Below are 23,227 nucleotides of genomic sequence, written 5' to 3'. Positions count from 1 at the left end.
AAGTTTCAGCTCTTGATTACTGACCTAATTATTCTATTCAGCACATGTAACTCAAAGGGACAGGATAATGTTGTAGAACTGTTGAGTTCTACAAGTTCAAACCATTTTTGTTGTAATACCCCAGGCATGCTAGACCAGTGTGTCTGTGTGCTAATCAGCATTGCACTCTGTTGCAGGAACCTTGGCACAATTTTACCCTGTTGGCTATAGCTGATGATCTACTTACATCAGGAAGCAGAAAAATGAATACTTCTTTATACAAGTTCTAATTTGGGAGTATGTAGATAGCCCCTTTTCCCAGCTTGCCTAAGAAAATTCATGGAGTCAAGAGTCACAACTGCTTTTTCACTGGCACAATTATTTTGTAGTTGTATAGGTAAAACCAAGACAATCATAATTTGGCCAATATGTACTAATTAAAAAAAATCACCAATAAAAATGAAGAATCACTCTGTGCAGCATCCTCAGCACAGACTTTATTTAAGCATGCTCTCAGAGTAAAATGTAATAAAAGTAGTTTACATATTCAGTTACAATCCCTTGCAATTACCACCTAATGTTTATCCAAGCCCCAAACTCCATAATTAGCAATAAATTTACATGTATATTGTTCATGTAATTTGCCTAGAGAAATGACATAGTTTAATAAGAGATTTTAAGGTAGTGGTGTAAGACTGTGCTAATCAAATGTTTCCTTCTTTCTCAATATACTCTTCTAAAAGATAGTCTTCATAATAGCAAAGAGGTTTATCACCAAGAGATCCGTTACATTAAAAGACTAAATATGTGACCACTGCATTTTTTTCAGATATTTTTTCTCATATAGAAATGCTGAAATCCAACCCCAGACCAACACACTTCAGAAAACCATCTGTACAGAGTAACACTGAACATCTCTTCTCTATCCTGTACTCCAGAGAATAAAAAAGCCTTCTGCTTAGATGCCTATCAGAAGCTGCTTTTAACAGTGAGGTTACACGTAAGTAGTGGTATTATCAACTTGTTCCCTGGGTTGCAATAGGCAGGGAGAATGAAAGCTCACATCAGTTAAGGTTTGTCTCACATTTCAAAGATTTAAAGTGATATTTGCAGTTTTCTTTATTGCTAAGGGATCCATCATTTTGACACAGTATCGCCAAACGAGATGGATACTTTGTGGTGACAGTCATTGGCATGAAACAGCTTTGCACTTAAGCTACCAGAGAATCCCTGCTCAATTAAATACAGCCCTAATTGTTAGCGTTTATAATTTTTACCACAGCCATATCTACGAGGTCTCACCAAGCTCATTACTTCATTGACATTTTATAGAAAAGAATGAGAAACCGTCCCTTCTCCCAGAATAGAGTTTTCTTATGCACAGCTGTATGTGGTCCAATATCGATAGGCATTTTATTATCTGCATTGATGTGAAGTCCTGAGGCAATAAATACTACTGCTACAGACCTGTCTAATAACCTTCATTTTTATTCCTTTGCCATTGCGTGGGAACAGGGATATAGAGGTTAATGATGATGTCTTGTTTTTTTCCTGAAGTGACGATTTAAATTGGGGTGGACCAACCTTTTCAGGGCTAGTGACTAAATGTCAAGCTTAAGACCCCTCCCTTGCAGTACATGAGCTTATTATTTAGAGCTCACAGCAGTAAGTGCTATGACCCATGCAGGGGCATGGGGCAGTGTGTGGCTATTGGGAGTCACACACTACCCTAGAATGAAGCAAATGTGGCAGGCCAAAAATTATCCTCTGGGTCACTGGGAATAGCTGTCAGAACTGGGATTCAGGCTCAGTACTTCTTGCTTTGCAATCACATCCTAGAATCAGCTCTAATCCTGCTGCACATCTTGTGGCACGTGTTGTCAGCAGGACTGCAGAAGATGTCATGTCAGTCTGAATTAACAAAGAAGAATGCTGTCATTTTTGATTGGGACACCTCAGTGATTGCCTTGATTTCACTTAACATCTACAGCTCTTTTCCAACTTCCTTCTTTTGTCTGCTATCCCTATAAAGAGGATGCTACCCGTGAAATTACACAGAACTAACATTGTCAACATTACCAACATCTTTACATTCCATAAAATCCCTGCACCAATCAGTGAAAGCTGAAATGACAGAAATACTCCTGTAGTGAAAAAGAAGCGAACCACTGTTTTACCAATAAGCCAGTAGCAACGCTACTTGAGATTTTTATATTCTTCTCAGATGGGGAGGTGGATCAGAGAAAGATAGGGACAGTAATGTGATGTCCAGTGAGGACAACTTCTCTGTCCTCTGATCCAGAAACTGAGCAGAGGATGGTTTATCCACTGTGCAGTCCTCCCAGTGTCTCCTCTCCAGCAAAGAGCACCAGGAAAAGCTGCAGAGAGTCTTCCAGACACCCCAGAAAATAGAAACAATTGTGGAATCAAATACATGAGGAGCCTTTGACTGTTCACAGAAACACTTGCAATGCTGCCTGGACTTCCTCCACTGTGTACTAATATGCTATGCGCTCAAGCTCTCTCCACCTCTGTCTCTCACATCTTCTGCCCCCAGACGTCACTTCACACCTGCTCCATTGCTTTGCTTTTAGCTGAGTCCCAGCAGAACAAGCAGAACCACTGTAAAATGTCCCAGAAGCTATTATGAAAGTGCACTGCTCTGCTCTATGCACATAAGACAGTCTTAATGCTTGTACAATGTCTAAAATGTGGACTCCTGACCTATTCCCCACAAATCTATCTCACACAGACCACATGCTTTTACGGTAAGAGCTGCCTATTCTCTGTGTCTATAGTGTCTAAGATACCAGGGCTCTCTCCTTGGTTACTTGGTAATAAATGCAACTGTATTACTTGCTAACAAATGAAACTGATAATAATAAAGTTCTTCCCCAGAGACAAAATATCTGTTACATCTCCTACGAAAAAATGAACAACCTCATTTTAATATCCTTGTATATAGAAAGACCTCCTTAATCAGCATGAAGCTTAAATGAGGTACTTGCTTAGCAGGAACACCTACACAGGAACTGATTTTCAGCAAATTGTTTGAGATGGCCCTCTACTCTGGATAATTTTCAAAGTGATTACTCCATCATGCCTGGGGCTGAGGTGTAGGACATTACAGGTACTAACAGGTACCTGGGTCCTCTACATTACAAGCTGTGACATTCCGATCAATTTTCACACTGTATGACATCTCACTTACAGCTGCATTTGGGCTTCAAAGCCAACCCATTTCAGTATTCAGCTACATGGGGAAATTAACTGGTGTGGCTACAAAGCAGAAAAAAATACATGGCTACAGATAAATTAATACTGTTCCAGTACATGCACTCTAATCTGGAATAAAATAATTTTTATTCTGAAATAATATTTATTCTGAAATTAAGACCTATGTAGCAACAGAAATATAACTAATCTTTTATATTTATACTGCTTTTCATTTGCAGAAAATGAAAGTTCTTGCAGCACTGATTATTACCCTGCATTGCTACAGTGACCAATTAACCATTGATGCATGTCTCGGCATTCACTGTCATTGGTTCCAAGGTAGCCACTCACTAATTTGGCAGCTCCTGCTTATTTTTTCTTCTTCTGTTGAACACCCTTTATCTGACAAATAGGCAGGAAATTGAGGCATATGCACAGGTAGCACACACACACACAGCTAACCAGGCGTCGCCAGGCTGCACTACTCTGCACCATACAGTGTGGGCTACCGTGAACTGAGCCAGTTCCGTCTGTTTATATTACCACTGCTAATTTTGCCTTGCAAGCACAACTAGCAGTTCATTAATCAAGTAAAAGTACTGTTAAAAAAACCATACCAAAACAAAAAAATTGTCATCTTTAAACCCAGAAGGTTCCCCTCTCCCTTCGTTAAGCCATGTTTAAGCTCATCTAACACCACGCCAACACTAAACAGAGAGGTTCTTTCTCCAGCCTCTTTGCTGTGTGCTCCTTGTTGGCCCAGATGTCATGGTGTGGTTCAGCGAATCAGAGCAGCTCATTCAACCACCCAGACACAGCAAAAGAAAATAAGATTCAGTTTCAGCTGGATCAATGAACCGATCTCACTGGACATGAGCACTACTGCTAAGCAAGGGAAGGCAAAGTACCATGCAACTGTGGGAGCAGAGATGTCTCACAAATGGAGTTCGTTACCCCGTGTGCAACACCCAATACGCACACAGAGCTGAGATATCAAGTTATTTCAAGTTTTGCACAAGACCGGGTTCTAGGTGGTAGCTCCACAAGGCTAGCACACTGCTCGTTCATACAGATGCAGTACTTATACACTCTAGTTATACATATGCATAAGTAATTACGTAAAGCAGTTTTCTATTGGTCTACATTTTCTTGTCTTACTCTTAAAGCTACAGTACTACTTTAATATTCTACACCTGCCCAGAGGTGAGGTGTCTCTGCCTGGGCTGGGGTCTCCAGCTCAAGGGGTGTGACTTTTAGTATTATAATGAGGATAGTTCGCGTAAGGGTGCTCCTTATCACACTTCTGCTAGTAGTTTCAGATTGTTCCCAAAATATCTTACTTGGGTACGTATTTCTCCAGGATGTGTTTCACTCCCAAGGACAATAATTTTTATTAGATGTTCCACATTCCGGTCTGAATCCCCCTTATCGATTTTACATAAGTCCCAGCCTTCCACCAGCTCCTGATTGACTACAGAGAGGGGGACCACTGGAGATAGTTTTAGACTGACTTGAACTGCAAAACTGGGCTGAGAGTGCAGCCATTCAAACTGCTCCTCAGGAATCAGAAATTTCACACGTGGGATGGGGGAGGGAAGAAGTGACAGGGCAAGAAAGTACTTGGATGTGCCGTAAACAGGGAATGCAGCTGATCACTTCAGTCAGTCACTATCACCCCTGCTATTCCTCCCACCGTTCCCTGTGTTGTGCCAAACACCGAATCAAAACTTCAAGCAGTGATCAGAAACAAAGGCGGTCAGGTTCTTCTGCAGGGAGCGGGAACCTCTTAAGAGTATGAAAATGGTTATTGATGACTACATGGGAATGTAGTCTATGGAATGAGTCTAGGAATGATGACTACATGTGAATGATAATCGATAAACTAGCTACTGTCTAACTCCTAGTATGGACTTCCTGGTGAAGAGACACCCTGAGGTTCATGTAGTGATCAGCTGTATCACAGTTTCACCTCTGGGCCTTGAACAGCGGAAGGTTGCAAATAGAGACATGGGAACCATTCCCCAACTTAGAGATACTTGGCAGATACCTATTTACCACACTTTATTTTCAACTGTTCTCCACACAGGACTTCAATAGGCCTTGGCTAAGTGCTCCCTATCCATAAAGGAAAACTAAGACACTGCAACAAATCACTCCAGAAAATGAAATACTTATTAAGGATGGGAATTACCTGATCAAATGTAGATACTGTAGACTTCTGAGCTACCCATCCTCAGCTTCCTTGACAGCCAACATCCTGTGAGGCAGGATTCCTCTCTTCCTAATGTAGATATCTAAAATAGTTCAGAGGAATTGTACCCTAAATATGCCAATTTCTCTCCACTGACTATAAAGGAAGCCCAGAATAACTAATACAAATGGAGACACTCACAGTGTAGATGACCTGTTGGTATGTGTCTTGCTCAGGTCACCTCTTTGTTTGGTGACTTAGTTTCCCTGTTGAATAACTGGAATGAAGTTATTTATTCTCCTTTGAAAAGCAGTTTTATCTCTGTGGACAAGAAATATCACAGCAGTTAAATGCTTTCAAGAAATTATCTTTTCTGTTTTACTATGTGGGCTAAAATTAATTGTATCTAGTTAAAAGAAATTAATTTCTTGAAATCTAAACTGAATTCCTCACAGGAATGATTTAAATGATTTTCATAAATTGGTAGTCTGGTGACCTTTTGCCCACAGCACATTTCAAAGTTGTTTCCAACATGTAATCAGCATACTGTAAGAACCGAGTAACTCCTGTTAGAAAGGAACAAAGTTCAAAAAGACATCTGAATTGCTGAAATCACAAAGGGAAGCCTGATGACCTTTTAGTCACTTCTGATGCAAAAAGAAAATCCAGATTTACGTTTCTCCCCTAAACTCTGCAGCTTTTAATGAACAAGGGGTACCAGGTTTGAGGAGTCTAGTTCATAAAAAATATGGAAGTTGTCACTCACCCTAACTGGGGACAGGCTTTTATTAGGCAAAGACAGTGTCATGCCCCCAGGAGACCTGTGCCAGAAAGCCCCAGGAATCTTTCTCTAATTTATATTCGAGATGACAGGCTGGGATTTCTGCACCACACTCTGAGCAGAACCACCTGCTTCAACTACACTGGGATCAGCCACTGTCTCTCTGTGCTCCTCCATCTTCCAGCACTCTTAACACAACAAGAGTAACTGCATTTGACATCTCTAAGCTCTTTCACTCAAGGGATATCTGAACAGCGAGTTGATTAAAATGACTCTAGGACTTCAGCACAAAGCATTATTTAATCAGACCCCCAAAAGGAACAAAGCGCATAGAACAAAAGAGGAAAGCAGTAAAAAATTCCTATGTCTTACATTTAGTCTCCTTGTTTAGTCTTTTTTTTTTTTTAAGTTCCCCTCAGTTTAGCTAATTCCATCTTGAAGCAGCAGACTGTCCTGCTTCCAACATGCCCTCTCTGTATCATTCTTATGAATATGCCATTCTTTGTTCACTCAAATCTGTCCCAGCCTCTCTTACCAGATTGAAACACCCTCCCTTACTAGGTCAAGAGGACCAGGGCACTAATTTCTAAAAACCACACAATGACATTTTGATTGTGGAATAGGACTGGCCACACAGAGTGAGAATTACTAAGAATATTACTCAGAATAGTGAGTAAGCTTTATATCTACCCTGTAGCAACTCTGCAGTAACTGCTCTTTGTAAACAAGCTCTGTGTTTTCTCCTTCATTGCCAATTCTCAGCATTGCCTACACAGCTATGGTATGCCAGGACTGGGCCCAAGAAATTAGTCCTTCAGGACTTCAGAATTGGTTATTTTGTTCTAGGTGTCTCCTTTACACCAAACTCCTTCACAAGTTACACCACATCAATTTACAGTTTCAGTAAGTTATGAAACAATAATACTGACATTTCCCAGTTAGCAGAGACATCCTCAAAGCTAGTACTGGTTTGCTGGAATCTATTATGCTGGAACAATCAGATCCTCATCCTCCGCTCTTTTTGCTGGATAAAGCTTCAAGCATCTTTAGAGGACCTAGATTACAGCATTGAATAAAGCTAATACCTAAACTATAAACAAAGCCCTTGATCCTAAAGAGAGAAAAACTAAAGCTCTGATAGTCCTAAAAACCACAATGAGAGAACAGTGCTTAACCTTTAGTTTTGACTACACCTGGGAAATTCCATCACCTCTGGGCCATTACTGCTCTGCCGATTAGACCTGCTCGCAGCAGGGTTACTCAGGATTGTGGATTAAAACACTAGTGCCAGCTGATAGTTCATCATTTCTAGATGAACGAGTGGGACACTTTTAGATTTCCCAGTGGAGGCTAGGCCCTTAAGGCTGCTTTATACCTTATCAGGAAGGAAGGGGCGGGGGGGGGGGGGGGGGAAGCACTTTGCTTTGACATCTACCTTCAGTGATACAGCACTCTACTCCCCAGCAGGAGGGCCCAACCTTATAAAACAGATTGTACTGAAAAAAATTCAACTGTCACTTGAAAATGCTGAAAATTAGACATTAATGCTGTGGTAGAGAAACGATTTTTTTCTTTAGCATTGTATGTACATCAGACTTAAGTTAATCTCACCAGTCAGTTGGCTGAGAAATGAAAAGCTGGTTTTGAAATACTGAAATGGCTTCATTTTGAGATGTTTGTAATGGACTCAAAAATACATGTATATATTCACACGTATATATCTATATATATACATACTTAGCAATCAATATTTAAACTTTTTAAGAGAAGAGAAAGTCATTCTCAATAGTTTCCATTTATGAAAGTAGCTCTAGATACTAACATGCTGGAAATAAGTAATTATTACTAATTTTGATAATAGTTGCAATGACATGATTATTTTTTAAACTTGCAAGATTTTTTATAAATTTTAACTTTGGAAAAAAAACTTTTTAAAAGAAAAAAATGTATTTTCCACAAATTAGGACCAGACACAGGGAATATTTAATCAACCATTGTATTAATGAAACACGCTTTAAAAAAATAATTTACATCCAGATGACTACTTTGAAACTGGTAGATTTCTTGTTAGACCTGAATTTGCTCAGCTCTCATCTGCCTTCAGAGTGATTATTTCCCATTTCCTTGTGAATTCTTTTTCTGACACCGTAGTCATTTTGGAGACTAATTTTTGCTACCAGTTGGATTGTAAATGTTAAGTTATGAGTTTCTTGGGGCAGTTACCGTGTTTTTATTCTGCTCTGAGCGCCATGGGAGTCCTGGTCTGTAACTTAGGCCTCACAGGCACTAAAGTCATACACAGTCATTCATAATTAAAGGCAATGATTATATCATGTCCCACATCTCAGAACATCTTTGCTTTAGCTGTTCAGTCAGGCTTACCGATTAAGAGAATTTTACTGAGCTCAAAACAAGAGCTCTCCCAGCAGTGTCCAACACACTAGGCAGCTCCTCAGGACTCTGCAGCCCCTGGCACCTTGCACTGTGTGGTGGAGCATTATGTTTCACCGTCATGCTGGAGAATGTGCCGATCCCTCAAGAACAAGCAGGAGATGAGTAAGGATGTGTGGCTGAAGAATGGAAAAAATCCCACAATCAAAACACAAAAGGGGCAAGTGAGGAACTAGATGGACTCAAGACCTTTATCCGTAACACTGGGGACAGATTGGAGGAAACAGACCGACGAGTTCTTGTGGGTGGCCATCAAGGGAATAAAGATTCACAGGGAATTGGGCTTGGGGAAGATGAGAAATTTATTTGTACCATCCAGTCCCATACCTCTTCCCAGACAACAATTAGACCCAGGTTTGCTTTTGTTTTAACAGAAGTAGTATGTGGTTCTTGGGATAAGTCAGACAAGGACAGATTAATTCTCCATCCACAAGGAACACTTTCCAGATCTTCATCCTTAAATGTCTTTGCCTCTCCTTATTCCTACTCCTCTTCCCTGGAAAAACCTTCACTCAGAGAGAAACTGCCACCATGTAAATTTACACCAATTTAATTTCCTTTCCATCAAAGCTAGTTTTGAATTTAAAAAGTTTGGTGAAAATTTATAACGTTGAGTAACACTGAAATATCTGCTTTATCCTCCACCCTCAATGTTTTGTTCTCTTACTTGTTACTCTTTGAAAATGGAGTGTATTTTTGAACCACTGTGAATGTGCGAATGTGTACTTCAGCCTGGCATCTTCTTTCCCTCCCAGAGGATGTGGCAGCAGGAAAAAAGGTTATGGCAGACACTATTAGCTTGGGACATCTGAGGGCCTCACTTAGGTCTGTGCCCTACTGTGCTAGATGCTCTACAAACCATTGTCAAACTAGTAAACAACTGCCTATATGAGCAAATACTCACTTTGGCCCTTTGGGGATGCTTAGCACTAGTCAAGCAATGGAATATCACAACACATGCCTATTTTAACTCCTCCCAGATGCAGATTATGGAAACTTGGCAGAAAAGAAACTTTTTAGGCTGTCAGTGGAGATTCATGAAGGGATCATATGGCACGGTGGTCTAACATGTTCAGAAGATGGTTTCTTTGCTTAGAAGCAAATTAACCCAATGTTAAGTTGGGGCGGGGGGGGGGTGTTTGGTTTTGTTTTTCTAAGTACACACAGCTAACAAAAACAGCTCGCTCTAACAAAACCAGCTAGCTTGTTTTGCCCAAACCTTACACTTCACTCCACAGAGCTCTGACACTGCTTTGCTGTGAAATTGGAGCTGTGCTGAAAGAGAATTTGGATCCTAGCATTCAAGTCAAATCAGTGCATCAGTGGTAAGACCTAACAGCAGTGAATAAGCTTCTGCAGTGATCTTATAAACCTATCCTGTGGGCAAACTCTGCTCCACTTTCAAAAGGCTATTGTAGCAGTACTGAATGTGGGAATTCGGAAACAAACCACAAGACTTGTGCCCTTATTTGCATGATAATCCCTAGAATGCTTTTCCATGTCACGGCTATTGCACAGCTTGCAGATATTAGTGTCAACTCTGACTTCAGATGAAAGTTCAAGGCCTTCGCTTGTGTGTGGACTGGACTTTTTCTAACATGCAGAAAATGGCACTAGTTCTTTCCCCACATTTAACTTCTTTGGGAACACACTTTGAAGTACAGAGCCAAAAAATGGCACTGGTTGCAGATCTCTGACAAATCACACCAAATTCTGTCATGGTGAAATAAAAAAAAATCAAAACCATCTTTCTCTGAATAGTGTGCAAATATATGTTCAAAGCTTGAAAATGCAAGTGAAATCACATTTGTTATTAGCCCTCTGATTACAGGCAAAACCCAAGAATTTTTTTTTGCATAACATACTGGAAAAGGCCCAAACTCTTTGCTTTTTCTTCCTTGGAGAACTTTCCTTCTCTCAGACTGAGTAAGCGGGCAACAACTAGGGGAGTAATGACAGGGTGCTGTGCTTCCCTTCTGCTCTTTTAGCTCTTATTTGCTCTAGGAAACCTGGGTTGGCTATCTTGAGTGCCCTGGCCTCCCCTCACTGTAGCAGCTCCATAATCTTAGGTGAGGGTGATGCTATGCCTTAATAACCTCAGAGGACAGCGTGCTTCTGCTTTCCAAGTCCCAAGGGTCTTATTAGAGGATCTGGTAAATCAGGCTTGTCATTAACTGCAGAATTTAATTAGTCTAAGGTTGCGCTGATTTGCATTTAGGAAAGACTGAAGCTTGACGAGTTGTTGCTGTCACCATGCTGCATTTATCTTTTCCTCTGTTTTCTCAGGGTTTTTTTACAGTACATAAAGGTCAGGGGAACAAACATTATTGGTGCAAAGCCACTCGTGAAGATGCAGCCATACTGGGGACTTAGATAAATGCTTACCAGTAACAGAACAGACTTAGTAGCAATACTGGAGTATCAAAAGAAATCAAAAGAAATTATGAGAAGGGCAAGATGATGGAGCTCTTGCATTGAGACTCTTCGAAATGTACCCATGGGACATACATTTGATAACTGCTTATTTAAAACATACAAGTTCCCCATACCCATAATGTCATTGAGAAAATGCCCGCTGACTTCAACGAGAGCACTGCTAAGCCTGACACTTTTGGTAATCGCATCTGTGACACTGAACTGCTGATCAAGCTTTATGGTGTCTTTTAACTACATCACCCCGGATGAAGACTCAATAAGAAACATCCCAGATTGTTCTCTCACTGTTAGAGTTTCAGTGATCTTGCCTGCAGTACTAACATGGTTTATATTCTGAGTATTGGCAAAAAGAAGTTATTTCCTTCAGAGTTCTTGCAATGCCACTGGAGAACAGGAACTCTGCTGCTGTAGCAGAATGTCTCATTTCCCATCTCGCAGGGTCTCTACCATGACAAGTTCCTATTTCAGTTCTTTGCACAACACCACAGATCTGAGAAGCCCTGTGAAAAGCTTTTTCTATTCTCATTCCAAACACAGCCAAACATAATCACTCTGTGCCAAAAGGAAAAGACTGCAGCTGGTAAGGAAATTAAATTTACTCCAGATCTTCCAGTAATGCATTATAGCATAAATGATGGAGGGATAACAATCAAGACATGCATAAAAATGTCTCAGAGAGTGCTTTAAAAGTTTAGGGCTTTATCTAAAAGAGAAAAAACCCATCTAGTAACCATGTCTTTTCCCTTGTGGATGGATTAATAAGACGAACAATGTATTAACAGCACAAATACAAAGTTTACTCTCTAGTATTCATTTATCACACAGCCCTTTTGAATCCCAGTAAATGCTTGATCTTTTGCCATTTTTTTTTAATGGAAGATTTGAATTCCAAAGACCAAGACTTCCAAGACAGCTCATAAATTTTTCTCCAGTGCAACCCACCCCTTACTGGGCCTTATTTCCCAGAAGTGCAGAGATCCTCCACCAAGGATCTTTAAAATGTCCCCTTGAACACTGGAAAAACAAAAGCCTCCTACAGAAATCACTCCTGTAATTCTTGCTCTCACACCATTATAGTAAAGAAGTTGTATATTAGAACATAAAAAGGATTGTGCCTCACTTTTTTTTAACGTCTGAATGTGTTTTAATCAGAATTTCTCAACTGAACCTGCATTAACAAGCCCAGTCAAAAATCCAGAAAATCCAAAGTACTTCACTGTCTTTGCACGTAAATAGCTAAATTCATACTCAAAAACATTTTGATGTTTCCTATTAACTGAATATTAGGTCTACTGGAGAAGCTGACAGAAATTCTGAGATATGAACGATTTGTGGAAATTTTTTCACCCTCTCTAAAATTGCTTTCAAGCACCTGGAATGCATTGCTAAGCACTATACAGAAATGATCCTGTTTAATGTATTAAAATTCAATTTACATCAGAGAAAAATGCATTTGTGAAGTATTCCTATACACAAAGAAGCATAACATTAACTGCACTGTGGATATGTTATCACTTACAGCCACTGAGTGCCTCAACTACAAATTAGGGGATAATTAATTTAAAATACTCCTCTACTAAAACACAGAATAAAGTAAAGGAAAAAGCTGCAATAGTTCCCATGGTAGAATTTTCTTTATAGGAAGGACATGAGTGTTACATCAATTTACTTAAGAATGAAATATTGGAACAGGTTGTAGGGCAGCGTGGACCTTACACAATACAGGGCCTTGAGTAAGATTTAGATGCACAACTCTACATTATTCCCAAATTTGCCTCTGCCCCACCTTGACGTCCTGTCTTACCTCCATCTCTATTGCCTTGTTTCCTGCCTCTTGACATGCATAAGTGAAGTCACTAGCTCCTCTTTTACAGGGTTGCAAACAATCGAAAATGATTTGATACATGCTTTGGGGTAAGAGCTTGAACACAAGCAGTTGTGGCAGAGCCACGGTCCCTGAAGCTGGGAAAGAAGGAGGGTTGGACTAGTGCGGCTCCAAACACTCGCTGCATCATCGTTGTGCAAGATCTGCTCTGGTGGCCTGCAAACACTCACCCACGGGAGCCGCTCTGCACATGACACACTCTCCAGTGAGTTCCAAGTACGAAACGCAGATGCAAGTTGCTCATGCACTTAAGCATTTACAGATTCAAAGCCTTGGCTTTTGCCTAGGCCTCAGATGAGGAAAATCATGTCTGGTCAGAGCGAATCTCTTTCAACTTCATATTTAACTTTTCAGTAAGCAAATTGGTTTTTATGGAGTAGATTTGCTTATATAATACTTTTCTCCTTTCTAAAATTTTCTTTAGACATCTGTGTAAAATCCCATTGCAAGTTTGTAATTACAATCAAGAGATAACTTTTTACATGGAGATCATTTTATTCCTTTCTTAGGAAAATACACTTGTTTTTGTTTTTTCCCCTTATTTACTGAGATACTAAAATAAGTTTATTTTAGGTTACTAACTTTAGGCTATGTAAGGTTTTTCAGCATATTCAAATATATCTGTAACCTCAGTCCACACGCTTGGAAAAAATAATGTATATATCAGTAGTGAATAATATATATGCATTAAAAAAAATGTTCCTTCTTGAAGTATACTTCATGTTTCCTAAAGCCTCACTAACAGATCGCTCATATCTCAGGTAACTGTGGACTTTACACAAATACTGCTCATATTGCTTTGCAGTATTTTGCAGGAATGCCAGGGGCACAAATCAGATGTTTTCTGTGCTATTCCAATGACACTATGACACTGAAGAGAAACAGTCATTCATATTAGAAATTTTCAGCTGCCTAGGTAAATTCTTACAGTTATTAATTTAGCTATTTTTCATCTTTAAAGATGTTCTTTTTAATTTAAAAATGTTATTTTTAGTTTCAAAACTAAAAAGAGGATTAGTGGTGGAGGATTTCTTTACAGTGGCAAAAATGTGTGAATTTCCTAGCAATTACAAGGTACTACATGATTTCCCATAGCCTTCCCCAATGATTCGTTTTGAATCATTATTTCCCCAGGAAATATTAAGCTGTAACTGCAATAAAGTATATCAACAGCTTTGCGTTACTTCACAATAGTGTTGCTATTAATGTTTTTCACCTCCTAATGATGAAGAGAGACGTCCCGTAGTAAAAGCTGCACATATATAAATGTAACTAAATTAAAATTGCTGGAAAGCACACCACTGTTTTCCCAGGAAACTAAAAAAAAAAAGATTAAAAATAGCCTCAATAAATGACAAACAAGTTTAATAAAAAAGGGGGTACAGCCCAATGCTCCTGCTGCCTGTAATAAAGCTATAATCGGTAAGCTACTTCCTGCAAACAAGTCCTTATACAGCCAGGACTCAAATGAACAGAATGATTGTATCATCCAGACTGATATTAATTCTGAAGAAAAATCGGGACTTCTGAATTATTAAGGAAGACTGTCATTGAAGTTTTCATTGAACATCCATATCCTGAAGCCATATAAATGTCACAAAAAGCCACGGCACTTTGGCTCTGATTCAGCACAATTCTTAACCAGTCAATCAAACTACCTCTGTAGTTAAAGCTAAGCGTGTGCATAGAGTTCCCTGCTGAATCAGGCCTCAGATTCCAACTTCACTTTATGAAGCTGTGATTATCATGTTTCTAAGCAGAACCTAGGGTCATAAATTCCACAGGAAAATGCTTATAGACCTTGACAGAACCTTTTTTGTCTATATAGAGAGAAAAGTACTACAAATTAATCTAGGATGTGAATTTATAGTCCATGTGCTGTTCCACACCAATTCCCCAGGTGAACACTTGGTGCCCTTATTCATTATAACTTTACACACTTCTGAAGTATATTGTTTAACAGCAAATAAAGGTTTTCTTGATAAGGACTAAGGACCTGTTTACACTGAGATTCTCGGGAAGATACATGTAAATTTACTTTGTAGATGGATGAGTTATGCCACATTTAATACCTGAGAGGATAGTCCCATATAGAATTAAAATAGCTTTAATTTAATTCAGCTTAATCCACTTAATGAGTAAAATAAATAAAATTAAATGAAGGCTACTTTAATTCTGAATGAGAGTTCAGTGCGTAAATTCAGCGTGTGAATAAGAGTTCAGTGCAGTGTTCAGCTCAGTAAACAGCCAATTGACAACTATTTAGTTAATTCAGATGAACCTTGCTGAGGACACCCAAGTAGATGATAGTAGGAAAAATTTCTTCACCGAAAGGGTTGTCAAGCATTGGAACAAGCTGCCCAGGGAAGTGGTTGAGTCACCATCCCTGGACGTATTTAAAAGACGTGTAGAAGTGGTGCTTAGGGACATGGTTTAGTGGTGGACTTGGCAGCGCTAGGTTAACGGTTGGACTTGATGATCTTAAAGGTCTTTTCCAACCTAAACAATTCTATGATTCTATGATCCTATGAGCTCTGACAGTGTCCAAACAGAAATAAGAAGGGGCAGGTGGTCTTGTATACATGTTCCCCCTTGTCTGCAACACACTGATATGGGACAAGGCAGAGAATAGTAGTGTTGTGTTTTCAGACTGGTTCCTGAATGGCTAATTGTAGCCATATTTTAAGAAGATGCCATTCTCGTGGTACCTCTGGAGCAAGCTTCTGCACAGTTCTTTGCGCACAGGATTCTATTACAATCATTTGTTAGTTTCAAATGAATCCCTGTGTGCTGACTGGGAAGAAGAGGGCTGCGACCTGGGGGCTATAAACCTGGGGGAGGGCAGGCACTCATCCATCCCTGTGCTGAGCAGAACAATCCTCAGCCCTCACCCTCTCCCGGCGGCGCGGCAGCGTTCAGCACCGCGGACAGCTCCCCCTCCGCCACGCTCCACCCGGCGCCTCACCAGCCGCTCCGGCTTTCATGATTTTTAAGCCTTGCAAAAGGCCCGTCCAAAGAAATGCCTTTGAATCGAGATCCAGAGGGTAAACTACCAAAGCACAGATCATTCCGAAAGTGCAGCGTTCAGGCTGCTTTTCCAGGCCGCTTGGAGGATTATTCTATTTGCTGAGAATCGGGCATTCGAGTCTCATCAAGGTTTTTGGAAAACCTCCGACTAAGCAGCAACTTTTATCCTTTAAGAAGGATGCTCATAACATCACTCAAAGCTCACTTAAATAACTAGTTGATTCTGTGATACCAAATGACCAGGTCTGAAGGGAAGAGCAATCAAACTACAGACTTGGTTTTTTCGCTTGCTTCTGTAACTAAAGCCTGGTGGCAACAAAATTCTGGCAACGTTTGGCCTGGATGTGGACGCACCTTCCTGGTGTGCCCTGCTGTGAGTTAAAGCTACTTGGAATTAGGTGGCTTTACTCTAATTTCTAAAGGCATTGTGTGTGCATGCATGGGGAATACAAATACCACTTCTCAATAAAAACAGTGAGCAAACCTGCTTTTGTACAGGAGCAGAGTGCTGACATTTTTGGTGTAAGTGCTGAGCTGGACTTAAAATGGAGAAGGAGAGCAGTAAAATGGTGCACAGAATCAGTGCTTTTCTATAGTGTCTGTCATCCAAGGATCTCCAAACGCTTTAAAAGCAACTCTTCAGCAAGCCTTACGATACTCCCATGTGACAGACAAACATTAAGGTGCCCGCTTTACAAATGGGTAAACACAGATACAATGAGGTCAATTAGAGTTTGCAGAAATGGAGATTTTTTTGCACCAAAGTAGCTGCATCAGTGCAAACCCCTGGCACAAATATGTTACAAAGGAGCAGTATGCCTTATTCTTCAAAACAGGATCATACTGCATCAGCAACAAGCTGCATACGGAACTGAGGGACCACATCTACTCTCAGTGTTGCTCCAGAATACCCTAGTCTCCAAAACAGCCAAAATAGATACCCCCTCCACACTTGTCTGACAGGTAACCAGTCAGCTTTGATATATATGAAAAGGAGAAAGGACGTAGTAAAGTCAGCTCAGAGATAGATAGAAAAGGCAGATAAAGAAAGACACACTAAGAAGAAAAAAAGAAATAGAATAGAAAACCCTAAATTACCTTCTACTCCCTTTGCTGTCTCACAAAATGGGTACCCAGTATTAAATTTGTTCAGGTTTGCAAGTCTATAACAGTAACACCTGCAGCAGCTGTTTTGGTACCAGTATTAATACTTCACCTTTAGACAGATTTGAAAGATCAATATACTGTGAGTTTCCACTAGAGATAGTAATTAAACAAAAAAAACCAAACCACCAAACCCACCCAAACCCTCAAATGAAGTAATTCTTTGATATAATCTGCCCAATGACTGCTTGAAGTTTAATTGCTTTAACTTTTAGCAATGAATAATAGCCACCTATACAACAATCTGATTAGAGAGCACAGATTCCATTTGTTATAATTAAAAATCTTGTTCAATGTCTTTCGCTTCATTGGTCAATTGGTTAGAAAATGCAGAGTCATTTATGAAAGTGATAATCAGGGTCATTTATAGGATCACTCCATTCTACTCACAGCTCCACAAGTCTCTGCTGTGCAGTGCTGGGGCAGCCCAAGTGAAAAAGGAACAAAAACATCCTTTGCAACAAAAACATCCTTTGGTCTATCTGGGTCAGTTTGCTAATAGCCATGAATTTTTGTCATTACAACACAGAAGACTGCAGATAGCATGGCTAGAAAGACATGGTCCTTATGCACTGCAGCTTTGAGATGAAGTATTGTTTTTGCTTTAAAAAAGCCACCTCACCTCATTCTCAACAGCAGTTGGCACCAAAACCCTTTGATGGCTTTTGTGTACAGAAATATGCAACTACCTCACTACCAGCTAAATCCAGTGCTTTGGATTCAATATTTGTCAATTACAATTTGCAAAAATACATACAGAAGTGCTTGTTGCCACATTGCTGAGTGAAAAAAAATAGTAAGAAATAGGAACACTTCAGTGTAACATCCAAATTCTCTCCTGGTGAAGTTCAAAGACTGTCTGCCTCTTCTGTACATCACAGCAAAATAAGACCACGACCTAGATATACACCATAGCCCTGTAAAGGTACAGGGAGATAAACCATGAGGAGGGCATGACTTTCATCCCTTTTCATCCCTCACAAGTACACTTGTGATCATCGGAAAGGCCTGAAGGAAGGAGAGGGTGGAAGCTAGATCTTCCATGCTGGGGAGAAAATCAACCAGGTTAGGACTGCAGTTAAAAACTTTGTTACTGATGCTTTCACAGAGTTATTTTAGACAATGATCCAGAAACATGCAGTCCATGCAAGGAATAACAGCACTGTATGAACTGAAACAGTATTTAAATGAATAATCCTTTGCAAATTAGCTTCAAAGAACTCATTGAGTGCTATGCTTCAGCACTTTTCCTCTTTTCTTCTTCTTTTCTTTTCTTTTACTTCTAAAAAAGCTCACATGACTTATAGTGTGAACTTTGAGGTGTTTGCTTTAGGGAGAAACAGCAGACCACCGGGCCAGCTTTTGTGCATAACTCTTTTCTGAGTCACTTGGCACCATTCTTGTAGATAGCTGCCAGCTACCCTGGGACACTGGGATCTCTCACCACAAACTCACACTCCTGAGAATACACCCCACACTCTACCAGCCACACAAACCTGCTATGGAATAAGGATTACCTTAAGTGATAGCATTCTCTAGGAGCTATTTGTCTAAAGCCAACACATACATCTCAGCAAATTTGGCAAGGCAAACAAGGACAGAATAAACTGTACTTAGAACAAATGAACAGAGGCGGGATTGCGATCAGGGGCAAGTTTAAATGCAGCCGGGGTGCAACAGCAGCTCTGATATATCTATACTAGCAGGCCTGGAATGATATTAGACTAGTCATGGGAATATGGTGCTCAGAGCAGCTGCCTGACCCAGATTCACTGTCAGTGGCTGACTACTTGAAAACAGGATGAAGAGTGTCTGTATGTGCTGTGGTTTCACCCTGGCCATAATTTCTTTCTCTGTGCTTCTCTTGAAAGACACAACTGCATATGATATGCATGGAGAACCCAGATCTAAATGGGTGGCACCGAAACCGAGTGGATACCGAGTGTGGGATTTGGATGCTATATTCAGCTAGGCATCAGCTAGGCTTGGTTTGAAAGTTTTGTCCATATGGAGATCTTAGAGTGGTCTGCTTGAAACCAACCCATGATGTACACCAAGGACTTTAAGGATGCCTTCAGTACTCATCAGTGCACTCGCAGTAATGAGTGACTTTGAAAGCACATTTTTACAAGAATATTCATGGCTGCAAAGGAGCTATTGCATTCTTATTGTAAAAGCTGTAATCGTGGAATCGTCTCAGATCCAATGGGGCATCAAGACAAAGCAAGCTATGCACACCCATTACAGATGGCAAACAGCAGATGTCTGTCTTCCTGAGGAAGACAGAGAAACAAGATACCCCTCAACATAACATTTCTGTCCTGGAGACAGTTCTAGACCCAATCCTGCTCACTTTATTTACACAAACAACCTGAAAGGAGTCAATTCATGCCTGAAATAGCATGCTGGATATTAAAGGAGTTGTACATGGAGATTGTGGTCTTGCATAAGCAAAGGATGAATTAAGCACCAACTAAATACCTTGTGTCTAAATATGCTTTCTTTAGTCAGTTCAATTTACAATACATTTTAATGGTATTGATAGATTGTAGACGGATGGGAAAACTATGTGCTAAAAAGCAAACCAAGGTAAGGAAAGGAAATTAAATCTCCATTTAGCAGAAAAATTATTTCAATGTTTGTTTTCCTTCCCAAGCAAGATGAAAACAAGGACTGTTGAAACTTCCCAGTAAACAAAATATCAGTTCCCATCAATCAAAATGTCTCATTTTATTAAAAATGAAATAATTAATTTCCCACATATTATTTACATAACATAAAAGCAAACAACCATCAAGGATTACATTTCAAAGTTTTTTCCACATGTCAGAGTTTGGTAGAGTGCTTTAGTTCCTTTTTTTCTAATCAAAGCATTATCAAAACCATTATATTCTTATATGAGGCTAATGGTGCAAATACAGAAAGAAATATTTGATCTGAAAATTTTAGACTGGATTCCACTATCAGTCAGAATTTTCTCATCAAGTGAAATATTACCAGTTTATTAACATGTAGGATATTGCCTGATCCAGTAAAAAACATTAATTGCTGTGCACCAACTGTGACAAATATTGCTTAGATTCATAATAAAACCCTGATTCAGACACAAACGTGGACATGAATAGAAGACATTATCCTCAGTTTCCTTGTAATTTAGAATAAACCCATTCTACAAGTGTAGCTCAACTACTATGTACAGATTTACATGTTCCTATAATCTCTTACTGAACGCCACATCTTCAACAGATCAATGACATTTGTATCATTTAATATAATGTTAAGTATAGACGAGTACTTGAACTTAGCACAGTAAGACACAGTTTATGTACTAAACAAATACAGATGGATAGAACAGGAGCTTAAAATACCCCAGTCAAAACATACAAAGAAAGGGAATGGAAGAAATTATCATCCCTGTTTTACAAATGGGGAAGGGAGGTAAAGACCAGCCAGAAGCTCCATGCAGGGCGCAGTTACCGCAGAAGGAGGTGGTAGAGCTGTCCTGCACTGACACAGCCATGCTGTGCATGGCAGCATTGCGAGATTTGCCCAGGGTCACACAAGAAATCAGTATCATATTCCCTCTAAATTCACATTTGTTGCATGCCAATCCAAGCATATTCTGCAGAAACACTGCAGGGCAGTGTTTCTCCTCAGAAACCATACAACATGTCAAAGCCTGCATGAAGGAGATAAGCTGAGGATACCACAACGGCCACTGCTCAGTGTGGGCTCCTGTGAGCATTACACTTATGGACATTTAAATATGTTTTTTGTTTTACATTTCATTTTTTTATGACTAGAACAGATGCAACGTCTACTGGTTAAATATCACACTGTCTCAATCACATGCAAAGGCCCTACACTTTCCATTTTAACAAATCACAGTTGTTTTACACATCCTGGAGCCTCCAGGAGTCAGGAAACCTTTAAAGCCATTTGACTCCATGCAGCTCTAGCAGGCAAACCAAGTGGCAACAGTGAAATGTTACCACATTCTGCAATCAAAATGGACATCAAGGGCAACATATACTGTGAGAAGAAAACCTTGTAGACTATGGGGCTCAAGTGACACATTCATATAAAAGATTTACTATTGAGATTAACATGCTGAATTTTGATCAGACACTTTGCATTTCATTACCATAGGTTAGTCCTTCCTCTCGTTTATAGTCAAATCTCTAGACTTGCTTTTCTCCCCATGGCAGGACACATTTGCATTAACAACTTCTTAAGTTGCTCCGTATCATAGCAAGGTGGCATAGGCTTTTCAGTCAGATTGCTTGACACATACTTCCACTCCAGCACGGCATACACAGAACTGCATCAGTATTCTTCTGCTTCTCACCCCAGTCTGTCCTCGTTATAGCTGAGAATTGTTAGGGCCTTTCTTCTCATCATAAAGTTATTTCTCTACAGAATCATCAATACCATTTTTGCCTCTCCTCATACCTTCAGCATACATTCCTACTGCTTGCAAACAAATTGTGTAACAAACAATACCGCCGCCGCAGGACTTTCACTAACATCAATTTGCTCTGCCTCACATTCTCCTGTCCTCTTACGGATGCAAGCACTCTATCATTTTACTGATGCCGCAGAATCTTGAATGGGCCTTCTTGCTGATGGTGCTTTGTCTCACCTTGTATCACAAAGTGGCTCCCTGCATCTGCTCTTCACCTTTGCTGATTTTACTCTTATGACTTACAGCGTTTACAACCAGCCTTTTCAAAACTAATGCCCTGTTTACCCACAGAAATGATACAGCTTGGCTAGTCCCCCTTTAGAAGGACTCCTTCTAAGAACAGAAAAGTAGTAAAGCTGATATGGGAGTCAATTAATAAAGAACTAAAGGATAGGAATATAATTAATGTTAGTCTATACAGGTTTCTGGAAAATAGGTCTTGTCAAACAAACCTGATTTCATTTCTTGATGAAATTACAGATTTGTTTGATAAAGGTAATGGTGTAGGCGTAATAGACTTAGACATTTGCAAATGCACGTGGCTTCATTATTTGAACACATTCCACCATTGGACTCTGACAGCCCCCAGCCCCCCGTTACCATCTTTTCCAGTCACGTCTTTCACTGGCACGGTTGCCATCACATGGTTGGGGATGTCAGGAGATGTGACCTTCCCCCATTCTCATATCATGTGTGACCTACCAGAACATACAGATCCTCGCTGTTAGCACACAGTGAATGGAAGACATCAGTTCCCGAGTATGTGTGAAATTAGTGTAACAAGCCCCCATGCAACACCTTATGGAAGAAGATGGTATTTATTAACAAAATCTGAATATGCTGGTTTTATCCGCTCACTCTCATTCTCTCTTAGATTTCATTCATCACACTGTCCCATGCACCAAGATGTGTGTGTTCAGGTGGTCTGGCTGAGATGATTTGTATGTGCCACAGTGGACAAAGGATATCAACTATTAAGTTCTCATAGCAACACTTAGTTTTTTCTTGACTGGCAATGACAAGCTAGTTTTTTGGCAGGTCTTTTATACCTTTTATGAGCCAACAGTCGAAAAGGGGTGGTCCTTTGCTTCAGAGTCTTGCCTACTTAGGCATTTGTAAGCGTTAGCAAGGTTGCAGTTCATTATCTGGCTTTGCTTGTATGGAGTATGTCCAAAAAAATACACGTCTGTTTGGCTACAGTGTAGTTCCTTGTTGGCCTAACGGGAAAAGGAATTGTGCTAGCATGCATGATGTGCGAGTATCTTGTGGCCTTTTAGTGTCCTTAGGAAGCAGGGCCTTGTGCTGGAGACATGCCTGTACTGTGACTTTTATCAGAGCCCAGGCCTTCTGGGCTTGACAGCACAGCACATTCCTCAGTTGTATTGCTGGGAACAATGTTCTTTATTATCAGTACATGACATTCTTCTCACACTTATTTCGCTATTTTTTCCAGTGTTTACAGAAACACATTTGCATCTGTATTTCATTCATACCCACCTTAATATTTCTGTTACAAGTCTCTACATGTTTAGTTACACAAGAGGAAAAGTGGCTCACTATGAGAATCTCCAGAAGCAGAAAGCACAAGATACTGAATCTAGCAGAGGGGATGTGCCAGTCTGACACATTTAC

This window comes from Mycteria americana, chromosome 2 (genome assembly GCF_035582795.1).
Source record: "Mycteria americana isolate JAX WOST 10 ecotype Jacksonville Zoo and Gardens chromosome 2, USCA_MyAme_1.0, whole genome shotgun sequence".
Classification (NCBI taxonomy): Eukaryota; Metazoa; Chordata; class Aves; order Ciconiiformes; family Ciconiidae; genus Mycteria; species Mycteria americana.
The sequence above is the reverse complement of the archived record's forward strand: the minus strand, read 5'-3'. Positions refer to the sequence as shown.